At 49.0% G+C, this 15,000-nt stretch overlaps 1 protein-coding gene across 1 annotated transcript in view; it reads left to right on the forward strand.

Annotated features, from left to right (window-relative positions):
* Positions 1-15,000, forward strand: part of LOC135518501 (docking protein 6-like) — a 140,320-nt gene that overhangs the window by 74,168 nt on the left and 51,152 nt on the right. The gene's annotated exons all lie outside the window — the stretch shown is intronic.

Genomic DNA, 15,000 nt, shown 5'->3' on the forward strand with positions numbered 1-15,000 from the left:
TTATAGAGAACTCAGGAGAAACAGAGAAGGATGGATATTGGATTCATAGGGATGGGTAGGGAAAAAGAGAGAGAAAGGTGGGGAGATTGAAAGAGAGCGATAGAAAGAGAGCGATCTCCTCTCTTCTCATCTCCTCCTCTCCCCTCTCTTTTCCTCTCCTCTCCTCTCCTCTCCTCTCCTCTCCTCTCCTCTCCTCTCCTCTCCTCTCCTCTCCTCTCCTCTCCTCTCCTCTCCTCTCCTCTCTTCTACTCTCCTCTCTTCTCCTCTCCTCCTCTCCCCTCTCTTTTCCTCTCCCTCTCCTCTCCCTCTCCTCTCCTCTCCTCTCCTCTCCTCTCCTCTCCTTTCCTCTCCTCTCCTCTCCTCTCTTCTCCTCTCCTCTCCTCTCATCTCTTCTACTCTCCTCTCTTCTCCTCTCCTCCTCTCCCCTCTCTTTTCCTCTCCTCTCCTCTCCTTTCCTCTCCTCTCCTCTCCTCTCCTCTCCTATCCTCTCCTCTCCTTTCCTCTCCTTTCCTCTCCTCTCCTCTCCTCTACTCTCCTCTCTTCTCCTCTCCCCCTCTCCTCTCCTCTCCTCTCCTCTCCTCTCCTCTCCTCTCCTCTCCTCTCCTCTCCTCTCCTCTCCTCTCCTCTCCTCTCCTCTCCTCTCCTCTCTGTTGACCCAGCCACATTACACAGCTCTCCTCTCTTCTCCTCTCCTCCTCTCTTTTCCTCTCTTCTCCTCTCCCCCTCTCTTTTCCTCTCTTCTCCTCTCTTCTCCTCTCTTTTCCTCCTCTCTTCTCTCCTCTCTTCTCCTCTCATCTCCTCCTCACCTCTAGTTACAGGTTGTAGGTGATTTCTGTGTGTGTGTGTGTGTGTGTGTGTGTGTGTGTGTGTGTGTGTGTGTGTGTGTGTGTGTGTGTGTGTGTGTGTGTGTGTGTGTGTGTGTGTGTGTGTGAGTTGTGCTGATGTGAGCTGTAGCAGTGGATCTCAGAGGAGAGATTATGTGCCTTATGGGGTGCAGTGAATCTCCTTCTCTCTCTCTCTCTCCTCTCTCTCTCTCTCTCTCTCTCTCTCTCTCTCTCTCTCTCTCTCTCTCTCTCAGACCCAAGGCTGAGTCCCTTGCCATATGGAGGGTTTTGTCCTCCGTGTCCACCACAGGGTCATTCACTACCTACACACACACACACACACACACACACACACACACACACACACACACACACACACACACACACACACACACACACACACACACACACACACACACACACATACACACATGCGTGTCCACCCTATGCAGGAGGCTAACCTGCATGCCCTTCACTTCCTACTCCTCTCTGTGGTACTGTTCCCGTATCAGCTATTCCTCTCTGTGGTACTGTTCCAGTATACAGCTACTCCTCTCTGTGGTACTGTTCCAGTATACAGCTACTCCTCTCTGTCCTCTCTGTGGTACTGTTCCAGTATCATCTACTCCTCTCTGTGGTACTGTTCCAGTATCAGCTACTCCTCTCTGTGGTACTGTTCCAGTATACAGCTACTCCTCTCTGTCCTCTCTGTGGTACTGTTCCAGTATCATCTACTCCTCTCTGTGGTACTGTTCCCGTATCAGCTACTCCTCTCTGTGGTACTGTTCCAGTATACAGCTACTCCTCTCTGTCCTCTCTGTGGTACTGTTCCAGTATCATCTACTCCTCTCTGTCGTACTGTTCCCGTATCAGCTACTCCTCTCTGTGGTACTGTTCCAGTATACAGCTACTCCTCTCTGTGGTACTGTTCCAGTATACAGCTACTCCTCTCTGTGGTACTGTTCCAGTATACAGCTACTCCTCTCTGTGGTACTGTTCCAGTATCATCTACTCCTCTCTGTGGTACTGTTCCAGTATCATCTACTCCTCTCTGTGGTACTGTTCCAGTATCAGCTACTCCTCTCTGTGGTACTGTTCCAGTATACAGCTACTCCTCTCTGTGGTACTGTTCCAGTATACAGCTACTCCTCTCTGTGGTACTGTTCCAGTATACAGCTACTCCTCTCTGTCCTCTCTGTGGTACTGTTCCCGTATCAGCTACTCCTCTCTGTGGTACTGTTCCAGTATACAGCTACTCCTCTCTGTCCTCTCTGCAGTACTGTTCCAGTATCATCTACTCCTCTCTGTGGTACTGTTCCAGTATACAGCTACTCCTCTCTGTCCTCTCTGTGGTACTGTTCCAGTATCATCTACTCCTCTCTGTGGTACTGTTCCCGTATCAGCTACTCCTCTCTCTCCTCTCTGTGCAGCATCTGTTCTCTTATCCAGGGTCTGACCAGGACCAACCCTGTTTAGCTTCAGAGGCAAGCCAGCAGTGGAATGCAGGGTGGCACACTGAAGTGTTTGTGTTTGTGATTTTCCACTCAGCAGCTCTAACAGTCTCTGTGAGTTTAGACTTCAGATACACTCAGAGGACACAGGCTCAGCGTGGGAGGAAATGGACAAACAGAGGCTCTTAAGTACAGAGTAATCTGTCTGTCTGTCTGTCTGTCTGTCTGTCTGTCTGTCTGTCTGTCTGTCTGTCTGTCTGTCTGTCTGTCTGTCTGTCTGTCTGTCTGTCTGTCTGTCTGTCTGTCTGTCTATCTATGTCTGTCTGTCTGTCTATGTGTCTGTCTATGTCTGTGTATCTGTCTGTCTATGTCTGTCTGTCTGTCTATGTGTCTGTCTATGTCTGTGTATCTGTCTGTCTATGTATCTGTCTGTCTGTCTGTCTGTCTGTCTGTCTGTCTGTCTGTCTGTCTGTCTGTCTGTCTGTCTGTCTGTCTGTCTGTGTATCTGTCTGTCTATGTATCTGTCTGTCTATGTATCTGTCTATGTATCTGTCTGTCTATGTCTGTCTATGTCTGTCTCTGTCTGTCTGTCTGTCTGTCTGTCTGTCTGTCTGTCTGTCTGTCTGTCTGTATATCTGTCTGTCTATGTATCTGTCTGTCTGTCTGTCTGTCTGTCTGTCTGTCTGTCTGTCTGTCTGTCTGTCTGTCTGTCTGTCTGTCTATGTCTGTCTGTCTGTCTGTCTGTCTATGTCTGCCTGTCTGTCTATATCTGTCTGTGTATGTCTGTCTGTCTGTCTGTCTGTCTGTCTGTCTGTCTGTCTGTCTGTCTGTCTATGTCTGTCTGTCTATGTCTGTCTGTCTGTCTGTCTGTCTGTCTGTCTGTCTGTCTGTCTGTGTATCTGTCTGTGTATATGTCTGTCTGTGTATATGTCTGTCTGTGTATATGTCTGTCTGTCTGTCTGTCTGTGTATATGTCTGTCTGTGTATATGTCTGTCTGTCTGTCTGTCTGTCTGTCTGTCTGTCTGTCTGTCTGTCTGTCTGTCTGGTAATGTTTTACCCTTCAGAAACTACATTTTCTATCCTTTCAAACAATAGGTTTGTTTACAGACAGTAGGGCCTGTCATAAATTCATTTTGAACTGGACTGTGTGTTTACAGGCAGTAGGGCCTGTCATCATTCACTATGAACTGGACTGTGTGTTTACAGGCAGTAGGGCCTGTCATCATTCACTATGAACTGGACTGTGTGTTTACAGACAGTAGGGCCTGTTATCATTCACTATGAACTGGACTGTGTGTTTACAGACAGTAGGGCCTGTCATCATTCACTATGAACTGGACAGTGTGTTTACAGGCAGTAGGGCCTGTCATCATTCACTATGAACTGGACAGTGTGTTTACAGGCAGTAGGGCCTGTCATCATTCACTATGAACTGGACAGTGTGTTTACAGGCAGTGGGGCCTGTCATCATTCACTATGAACTGGACTGTGTGTTTACAGGCAGTAGGGCCTGTCATCATTCACTATGAACTGGACTGTGCGTTTACAGGCAGTAGGGCCTGTCATCATTCACTATGAACTGGACTGGGTGTTTACAGGCAGTAGGGCCTGTCATCATTCACTATGAACTGGACTGTGTGTTTACAGGCAGTAGGGCCTGTCATCATTCACTATGAACTGGACTATGTGTTTACAGGCAGTAGGGCCTGTCATCATTCACTATGAACTGGACTGTGTGTTTACAGACAGTAGGGCCTGTCATCATTGACTTTGAACTGGACAGTGTGTTTACAGGCAGTATGGCCTGTCATCATTCACTATGAACTGGACTGTGTGTTTACAGGCAGTAGTGCCTGTCATCATTCACTATGAACTGGACTGTGTGTTTACAGGCAGTAGGGCCTGCCATCATTCACTATGAACTGGACTGTGTGTTTACAGGCAGTAGGGCCTGTCATCATTCACTATGAACTGGACTGTGTGTTTACAGGCAGTAGGGCCTGTCATCATTCACTTTGAACTGGACTGTGTGTTTACAGGCAGTAGGGCCTGTCATCATTCACTATGAACTGGACTGTGTGTTTACAGGCAGTAGGGCCTGTTATCATTCACTATGAACTGGACTGTGTGTTTACAGGCAGTAGGGCCTGTCATCATTCACTATGAACTGGACTGTGTGTTTACAAGCAGTAGGGCCTGTCATCATTCACTATGAACTAGACTGTGTGTTTACAAGCAGTAGGGCCTGTTATCATTCACTATGAACTAGACTGTGTGTTTACAAGCAGTAGGGCCTGTCATCATTCACTATGAACTAGACTGTGTGTTTACAAGCAGTAGGGCCTGTTATCATTCACTATGAACTGGACAGTGTGTTTACAAGCAGTAGGGCCTGTCATCATTCACTTTGAACTGGACAGTGTGTTTACAAGCAGTAGGGCCTGTCATCATTCACTTTGAACTGGACTGTGTGTTTACAGGCACAGTATATACATATGAGATGAGTATGTAAATAAGAGGACTTTAGATCATGAGAACACATTCACCAGAAGCCCCTCAAAACACCTGCATGGATTTCTGTAGATATGTAAATACCATGGGAGTCCTCTTACATTTGGGAACTTTACAGTCCTATTGATTAATAAACAACTATGGGAAGGTCGGCTATATATCCCTCGAGGCTCTCTCTCCCTCGACGCTCTCTCTCCCTCGACGCTCTCTCTCCCTCGACGCTCTCTCTCCCTCGAGGCTCTCTCTCCCTCGACGCTCTCTCTCCCTCGTCGCTCTCTCTCCCTCGACGCTCTCTCTCCCTTGAGGCTCTCTCTCCCTCGACGTTCTCTCTCCCTCGACGCTCTCTCTCACTCGAGGCTCTCTCTCCCTCGACGCTCTCTCTCCCTCGACCCCCCCCTCTCCCTCGACGCTCTCTCTCCTCGACGCTCTCTCTCCTCGACGCTCTCTCTCCCTCGACCCCCCCTCTCCCTCGACGCTCTCTCTCCCTCGACGCTCTCTCTCACTCGAGGCTCTCTCTCACTCGAGGCTCTCTCTCCCTCGACACTCTCTCTCCCTCGACCCCCCCCTCCCCCTCTCCCTCGACGCTCTCTCTCCCTCGACGCTCTCTCTCCCTCGAGGCTCTCTCTCCCTCGATGCTATCTCTCCCTCGACGCTCTCTCTCCCTCGACGCTCTCTCTCACTCGAGGCTCTCTCTCCCTCGACGCTCTCTCTCCCTCGACGCTATCTGTCCCTCGACGCTCTCTCTCCCTCGACGCTCTCTCTCACGCGAGGCTCTCTCTCCCTCGAGGCTCTCTCTCCCTCGACGCTCTCTCTCCCTCGACGCTCTCTCTCCCTCGACGCTCTCTCTCCCTCAGTTAAGCACATCAACAATAACAGATCGACAACTAATGCTAGCCAGAGCAAAATTAGCTCAAATCTAACCAAGGAACATTAGATAAACCCTTTCAAACTTTTTTAGCTAGTTGGGGAATTGTGGCATCCTCGTCCTTCATTGTTTTACCAACCAAGAACCCAAGCTAACTGGCTAAAGTTGGCTAGCTTGCTAGCTACCAACTTCCAGAAACAAATTAGAGAACACCTCACTCTAATCATTTCAATCGCCACAGCAGAGTGGGTTAGGCTGTTTACATGTTTTCTAGAGCGTCCGTGACTAACTATTCTTTTTTTGGCTACGTTTTCTGACACCGGTCATATCTAGCGGATTGTTGCTTGTTTGTAAATTCTTCAGTTATTCTGCGCTCTGGCACACTCAGACGAGAGTTCTCTCTGGCACACTCAGACAAGAGTTCTCTCTGGCACACTCAGACGAGAGTTCTCTCTGGCACACTCAGACGAGAGTTCTCTCTGGCACACTCAGTCGAGAGTTCTCTCTGGCACACTCAGACGAGAGTTCTCTCTGGCACACTCAGTCGAGAGTTCTCTCTGGCACACTCAGACGAGAGTTCTCTCTGGCACACTCAGACGAGAATTCTCTCTGGCACACTCAGACGAGAGTTCTCTCTGGCACACTCAGACGAGAGTTCTCTCTGGCACACTCAGTCGAGAGTTCTGTCTGGCACACTTAGGCGAGAGTTCTCTCTGGCACACTCAGACGAGTTCTCTCTGGCACACTCAGACGAGTTCTCTCTGGCACACTCAGACGAGAGTTCTGTCTGGCACACTCAGACGAGTTCTCTCTGGCACACTCAGACGAGAATTCTCTCTGGCACACTCAGACGAGAGTTCTCTCTGGCACACTCAGACGAGAGTTCTCTCTGGCACACTCAGTCGAGAGTTCTGTCTGGCACACTTAGGCGAGAGTTCTCTCTGGCACACTCAGACGAGAGTTCTCTCTGGCACACTCAGACGAGAGTTCTCTCTGGCACACTCAGACGAGAGTTCTGTCTGGCACACTCAGTCGAGAGTTCTCTCTGGCACACTCAGACGAGAATTCTCTCTGGCACACTCAGACGAGAGTTCTCTCTGGCACACTCAGACGAGAGTTCTCTCTGGCACACTCAGACGAGAGTTCTGTCTGGGACACTTAGGCGAGAGTTCTCTCTGGCACACTCAGACGAGAGTTCTCTCTGGCACACTCAGACGAGAATTCTCTCTGGCACACTCAGACGAGAGTTCTCTCTGGCACACTCAGACGAGAGTTCTCTCTGGCACACTCAGTCGAGAGTTCTGTCTGGCACACTTAGGCGAGAGTTCTCTCTGGCACACTCAGACGAGAGTTCTCTCTGGCACACTCAGACGAGAGTTCTCTCTGGCACACTCAGACGAGAATTCTCTCTGGCACACTCAGACGAGAGTTCTCTCTGGCACACTCAGACGAGAGTTCTCTCTGGCACACTCAGTCGAGAGTTCTGTCTGGCACACTTAGGCGAGAGTTCTCTCTGGCACACTCAGACGAGAGTTCTCTCTGGCACACTCAGACGAGAGTTCTCTCTGGCACACTCAGACGAGAGTTCTGTCTGGCACACTTAGGCGAGAGTTCTCTCTGGCACACTCAGACGAGAGTTCTCTCTGGCACACTCAGACGAGAGTTCTCTCTGGCACACTCAGACGAGAGTTCTCTCTGGCACACTCAGATGAGAGTTCTCTCTGGCACACTCAGACGAGAGTTCTCTCTGGCACACTCAGTCGAGAGTTCTGTCTGGCACACTTAGGCGAGAGTTCTCTCTGGCACACTCAGACGAGAGTTCTCTCTGGCACACTCAGACGAGAGTTCTCTCTGGCACACTCAGACGAGAGTTCTGTCTGGGACACTTAGGCGAGAGTTCTCTCTGGCACACTCAGACGAGTTCTCTCTGGCACACTCAGACGAAATTCTCTCTGGCACACTCAGACGAGAGTTCTCTCTGGCACACTCAGACGAGTTCTCTCTGGCACACTCAGTCGAGAGTTCTGTCTGGCACACTTAGGCGAGAGTTCTCTCTGGCACACTCAGACGAGAGTTCTCTCTGGCACACTCAGACGAAAGTTCTCTCTGGCACACTCAGACGAGAGTTCTGTCTGGCACACTTAGGCGAGAGTTCTCTCTGGCACACTCAGACGAGAGTTCTCTCTGGCACACTCAGACGAGAATTCTCTCTGGCACACTCAGACGAGAGTTCTCTCTGGCACACTCAGACGAGAGTTCTCTCTGGCACACTCAGACGAGAGTTCTCTCTGGCACACTCAGACGAGAGTTCTCTCTGGCACACTCAGACGAGAGTTCTCTCTGGCACACTCAGACGAGAGTTCTCTCTGGCACACTCAGACGAGAGTTCGCTCTGGCACACTCAGATGAGAGTTCTCTGAAATCAGAGTAGATAGCCAGAGTGAATTTGCAAACGCAAGAGATATGCTAACTGGATAATAGTTGTTCAAGTTCACTCCTATCTATATTATTGTTTGGAGATGTTTGGTCTAGTTGGGTTTTGTAAGTCTTTTATGTTTCAAATAGGATCTGGAGATGTTTGGTCCAGGTGATTTGTAAGCTTTATTTTTGTTAATCAACTGTTGGTATTATGCTCCACCCTACATGTCCTTTTAGTTTTTGGTGCTAGATAAGCACCAGAGGAGGGTTTTATGGTATGGTATGGTATGACATCACATCCTCCTAGCAGCTAGCTAGATAACGTTAGGGTCGTCCTCCAATGGTATGACATCACATCCTCCTAGCAGCTAGCTAGCTAGATAACGTTAAGCTTTGTGTTGTCAGCTTGCTACATCAATAGATACTCTAGCCTATTAGCCACGTTATGACTGACTTGTGATCACTGCCCTCACTAGTTAGACTGTAGTGATATTCCCAGCCTTATTTACATTGGTCTGTTTTTGTCGAAAATACGGAGTCATTGAAACTCAAACAGTAAATCCAAAATGGAGGCAGCAAACAATATACCAGGTCAGCTGTGATTTACAACTTGATTGCAATATTTTTGGGACTAGCAAGAAATGTATTGGCGAATCCTATTACTCATGCATTGAACTGCATCCATCTAGTCTGCCAACCATGCCTTAGTGTACATCATGGAATGTTGAGTCAAATAAAACCTCTTATTAAGTTGGCTTTGTAGCATGAACTAGGAATTTGATATTTTTGACTGATATTATGATTGTCTGTTCGTTTCATATCTGCAAGTAGTTAAAATGCTGTTAGTGCCACTTGAAATGCACACACGCGTGCACACACACACATACACGTGCACACACACACACACACACACACACACACACACACACACACACACACACACACACACACACACACACACACACACACACACACACACACACACATAGAGACCAGGGAGATAACAGAGTCCAGGGAGATAACAGAGACCAGGGAGATAACATAGACCAGGGAGATAACAGAGACCAGGGAGATAACAGACCAGGGAGATAACAGACCAGGGAGATGACAGAGGCCAGGGAGATGACAGAGGCCAGGGAGATGACAGAGGCCAGGGAGATGACAGAGGCCAGGGAGATGACAGAGGCCAGGGAGATGACAGAGGCCAGGGAGATGGCAGAGACCAGGGAGATAACGGAGGCCAGGGAGACGGCGGAGGCCAGGGAGACGGCGGAGGCCAGGGGGACGACAGAGGCCAGGGAGACGACAGAGGCCAGGGAGACGACAGAGGCCAGGGAGACGACAGAGGCCAGGGAGACGACAGAGGCCAGGGAGACGACAGAGGCCAGGGAGATGACAGAGGCCTCTGTCATCTCCCTGACCAGGGAGATAAACAACGTAGTCTGACTCATTTCATAGCTCAGTAACTCTTAACCCAAACTCTACCTGTAGTCTTGCAGATATTGTAAACGGAGCCTGTTGTCATCTTTAAAGGAAGACATTGGTATTCACCAACAACTGCCTGCTCTGTCTGCCCTGTGAGGATTCACCAACAACTGCCTGCTCTGTCTGCCCTGTGAGGATTCACCAACAACTGCCTGCTCTGTCTGCCCTGTGAGGATTCACCAACAACTGCCTGCTCTGTCTGCCCTGTGAGGATTCACCAACAACTTCCTGCTCTGTCTGCCCTGTGAGGATTCACCAACAACTGCCTGCTCTCTCTGCCCTGTGAGGATTCACCAACAACTTCCTGCTCTGTCTGCCCTGTGAGGATTCACCAACAACTTCCTGCTCTGTCTGCCCTGTGAGGATTCACCAACAACTGCCTGCTCTGTCTGCCCTGTGAGGAAGTGATACTGTGATTACTTGAAACCATCAGCCTCCAATTAAACAATTGAATAATTAACACCAATTGTCCCTCCTCTTCTCCCACCACTGCCAAGATGAAAGTTTTCACAGTTTTTAGCTTTTTTGAGACTTGTGCCCACAACAGCATATGTGGTGTGTGTGTTTGTGTGTTTTAATGTCACATGCACAAGTACAGTGAAATGCCTTTCTCCCAAACCCAGCAGCGCACTAATCAATATCAATGTACAGTGCGTCTAGTCATTGCCAGAAGTTTTGAGAATGACACAAATATGAATTTCCTCAAAGTTTGCTGCTTCAGTGTCTTTAGATATTGTTGTCAGATGTTACTATGGATACTGAAGTATAATTAATTAATAAGCATTTCATAAGTGTCAAAGGCTTTTATTGACAATTACATGAAGTTAATGCAAAGAGTCAATATTTGCAGTGTTGACCCTTCTTTTTCAGGACCTCTGCAATCCACCCTGGCATGCTGTCAATTAACTTCTGGGCCATATCCTGACTGATGGCAGGCCATTCTTGCATAATCAATGCTTGGAGTTTGTTTTTTGTTTGTCCACCCGCCTCTTGAGGATTAACCACAAGTTCTCAATGGGATTAGGGTCTGTGGAGTTTTCTGGCCATGGACCCAAAATATTGATGTTTTGTGCCCAGAGCCAGTTAGTTATCACTTGTGCCTTATGGCAAGGTGCTCCATCATGCTGGAAAAGGCATTGGTACCATTCTTTATTCATGGCTGTGTTCTTTTTGTTCTTCATGGCAAATTTGTGATTGAGCCCACTCCCTTGGCTGAGAAGCAACCCCACATATGGATGGTCTCAGGATGCTTTGCTGTTGGCACGACACAGGACTGATGGTAGCGCTCACCTTGTCTTCTCCAGACAAGCTTTTTTTCCGGATGCCGCAAACAATTGGAAAGAGGATTCATCAGAGAAAACGACTTTACCCCAGTCCTCAGCAGTCCAATCCCTGTACCTTTTGCAGAATATCAGTCTGTCCCTGCTGTTTTTCCTGGAGAGAAGTGGCTTCTTTGCTGCCCTTCTTGACACCTGGCCATCCTCCAAAAGTCTTCACCTCACAATGCGTGCAGATGCACTCACACCTGCCTGCTGCCATCCCTGAGCAAGCTCTGTACTGGTGGTGCCCTGTTCCCGCAGCTGAATCAACTTTAGGAGATGGTCCTGACGCTTGCTGGACTTTCTTGGGCGCCGGGAAGCCGCCTTCACAACAATTGAACCGCTCTCCTTGAAGTTCTTGATGATTCGATAAATGGTTGATTTAGGTGCCATCTAACTGGCAGCGATATCCTTGCCTGTGAAGCCTTTTTTTGTGCAAAGCAATGATGACGGCACATGTTTCATTGCAGGTAACCATGGTTGACAGAGGAAGAACAATGATTCCAAGCACCAACCTCCTTCTTTTGAAGCTTCCAGTCTGTTATTCAAACTCAATCAGTGTGACAGAGTGATCTCCAGCCTTGTCAACACTCACACCTGTGTTAACTAGAAAATCACTGACAAGATGTCTGCTTGTCCTTATGTGGCAGGGCTGAAATGCAGTGGAAATGTTTTTTTTTTTTTGTTCCAGGGTCATTAGCTATATACAGGGTCTGTTCCATGGTCAGTAGTTATATTCAGGGTCTGTTCCAGGGTCATTAGCTATATTCAGGGTCTGTTCCAGAGTCAGTAGCTATATACATGGTCAGTAGCTATATACAGGGTCAGTTCCAGGGTCAGTACCTATATAGAGGGTCAGTTCCAGGGTCAGTAGCTATATACAGGGTCAGTAGTTATACAGGGTCAGTAGCTATATACAGGGTCTGTTCCAGGGTCAGTAGTTATATTCAGGGTCTGTTTCAGGGTCAGTAGCTTATATACAGGGTCAGTTCCAGGGTCAGTAGCTATATACAGGGTCAGTTCCAGGGTCAGTAGCTATATACAGGGTCATTAGCTATATACAGGGTCAGTAGCTATATACAGGGTCTGTAGCCATATACAGGGTCAGTTCCAATACCATATTTACAATGTGTAGAGATACTGGAGTGATGGAGGTGGATACTGTCTGTATCGGGGTAAGGTGACAGAGATACTGGAGTGATGGAGGTCCATACTGTCTGTATCGGGGTAAGGTGACAGGGATACTGGAGTGATGGAGGTGGATACTGTCTGTATCGGGGTAAGGTGACAGGGATACTGGAGTGATGGAGGTCCATACTGTCTGTATCGGGGTAAGGTGACAGGGATACTGGAGTGATGGAGGTGGATACTGTCTGTATCGGGGTAAGGTGACAGGGATACTGGAGTGATGGAGGTGGATACTGTCTGTATCGGGGTAAGGTGACAGGGATACTGGAGTGATGGAGGTCCATACTGTCTGTATCGGGGTAAGGTGACAGGGATACTGGAGTGATGGAGGTGGATACTGTCTGTATCGGGGTAAGGTAACAGGGATACTGGAGTGATGGAGGTCCATACTGTCTGTATCGGGGTAAGGTGACAGGATACTGGAGTGATGGAGGTGGATACTGTCTGTATCGGGGTAAGGTGACAGGGATACTGGAGTGATGGAGGTGGATACTGTCTGTATCGGGGTAAGGTGACAGGGATACTGGAGTGATGGAGGTCCATACTGTCTGTATCGGGGTAAGGTGACAGGGATACTGGAGTGATGGAGGTGGATACTGTCTGTATCGGGGTAAGGTGACAGAGATACTGGAGTGATGGAGGTCCATACTGTCTGTATCGGGGTAAGGTGACAGGGATACTGGAGTGATGGAGGTCCATACTGTCTGTATCGGGGTAAGGTGACAGGGATACTGGAGTGATGGAGGTGGATACTGTCTGTATCGGGGTAAGGTGACAGGGATACTGGAGTGATGGAGGTCCATACTGTCTGTATCGGGGTAAGGTGACAGGGATACTGGAGTGATGGAGGTGGATACTGTCTGTATTGGGGTAAGGTGACAGAGATACTGGAGTGATGGAGGTGGATACTGTCTGTATTGGGGTAAGGTGACAGAGATACTGGAGTGATGGAGGTGGATACTGTCTGTATTGGGGTAAGGTGACAGAGATACTGGAGTGATGGAGGTGGATACTGTCTGTATCGGGGTAAGGTGACAGGGATACTGGAGTGATGGAGGTGGATACTGTCTGTATTGGGGTAAGGTGACAGAGATACTGGAGTGATGGAGGTCCATACTGTCTGTATCGGGGTAAGGTGACAGGGATACTGGAGTGATGGAGGTGGATACTGTCTGTATCGGGGTAAGGTGACAGGGATACTGGAGTGATGGAGGTGGATACTGTCTGTATCGGGGTAAGGTGTCGAGGCATCAGGATATACGGCACCTTCAGAAATTATTCAGACCCCTTGACTTTTTCCACATTTTGTTACGTTACAGGCTTATTCTAAAATTGATTAGACGTGACGCTTGGCATTCAGGCCAAAGAGTTCAATCTTGGGTTTCATCAGACCAGAGAATCTTGTTTCTCATGGTCTGAGAGTCTTTAAGTGCCTTTTGGCAGACTCCCAAGCAGGCTGCCATGTGCCTTTTACTGAGGTGTGGCTTCCGTCTGGCCACTCTACCATCAAGGCCTGATTGGTGGAGTGCTGCAGAGATTGTTGTCCTTCTGGAAGTTTCTCCCATTCTCCACAGAGGAGATGGGAGCTCTGTCAGAGTGACCATCACGTTCTTGGTCACCTTTTCAAAAAAAATCAATTTTAGAATGAGGCTGTAATGAAACAAAATGTGGAAAAAGTCAGGGGATCTGAGTTCTTTCCGAAGTCACTGTATGTGTCTGTGTGTTTGAGTGTGAGTGTCTATGTCAGTGAGAGAGAGAGAGATACGTTGAGATAATTCATCTAGGATGCATCTCACAATTTCCTCAGATATCTTTCCTGTTAATTGTTTGTTCACACCCAGCCTTTCCACCAGTTAATTATATCACCCTATTTTGATAAAAGGCTATTGATTTTCTGGTGTTACTGGTGATAACATCAGTTGATCCCCTTGTGCTCCACTTGTGGACCAAATCCATCCATGAAAAAATATATTTTATGGCCTGATCTCAGATCTGTCATGGATGTGCTTTAGAAGGACAGTACAGATTAGGTTTGTCACGATACTCCATTTTTCATAGCCAAATAGAAAACACAAAGCAGACAGAACACTATGGCACTTTAAAAACCTGCTGTATATAAAATGTGAAAGTGATGGCTAGTTATATCTGGGATCTCGTGTTCAAGGCCAGATTTATTGTCCTGTATAGGGGAGGAAGGGAGGAGGGTTAGAGAAGGAGGGTTAGGGGAGGGAGGTAGGGGAGAGAGGGAAGAGAGAGAGAGGGTTAGCGGGAGGGAGGGAGGGGAGAGAGGGAAGAGAGAGAGAGGGTTAGGGGGAGGGAGGGAGGGAAGAGAGGGAAGAGAGAGAGGGTTAGGGGAGGGAGGGAGGGGAGAGAGGGAAGAGAGAGGGTTAGGGGAGGGGAGGGAGGGGAGAGAGGGAAGAGAGAGAGAGGGTTAGGGGAGGGAGGGAGGGGAGAGAGGGAAGAGAGAGGGGGGTTAGGGGGAGGGAGGGAGGAGAGAGGGAAGAGAGAGAGGGTTAGGGGAGGGAGGGAGGGAGGGAGGGGAGAGAGGGAAGAGAGAGAGGGTTAGGGGGAGGGAGGGAGGGGAGAGAGGGAAGAGAGAGAGAGAGGGTTAGGGGAGGGAGGGAGGGGAGAGAGGGAAGAGAGAGAGGGTTAGGGGGAGGGAGGGAGGAGAGAGGGAAGAGAAAGAGGGTTAGGGGAGGGCAGGGAGGGGAGAGAGGGAAGAGAGAGAGGGTTAGGGGAGGGAGGGGAGAGAGGGAAGAGAGAGAGGGTTAGGGGGAGGGAGGGAGGGAGGGGAGAGAGGGAAGAGAGAGAGGGTTAGGGGGAGGGAGGGAGGGGGGAGAGGGAAGAGAGAGAGGGTTAGGGGGAGGGAGTGGAGAGAGGGAAGAGAAAGAGGGTTAGGGGAGAGAGAGAGGGTTAGGGGGAGAGAGGGTGGGTAGGT

The sequence above is a fragment of the Oncorhynchus masou genome, chromosome 28, assembly GCF_036934945.1.
Source record: "Oncorhynchus masou masou isolate Uvic2021 chromosome 28, UVic_Omas_1.1, whole genome shotgun sequence".
Lineage (NCBI taxonomy): Eukaryota > Metazoa > Chordata > Actinopteri > Salmoniformes > Salmonidae > Oncorhynchus > Oncorhynchus masou.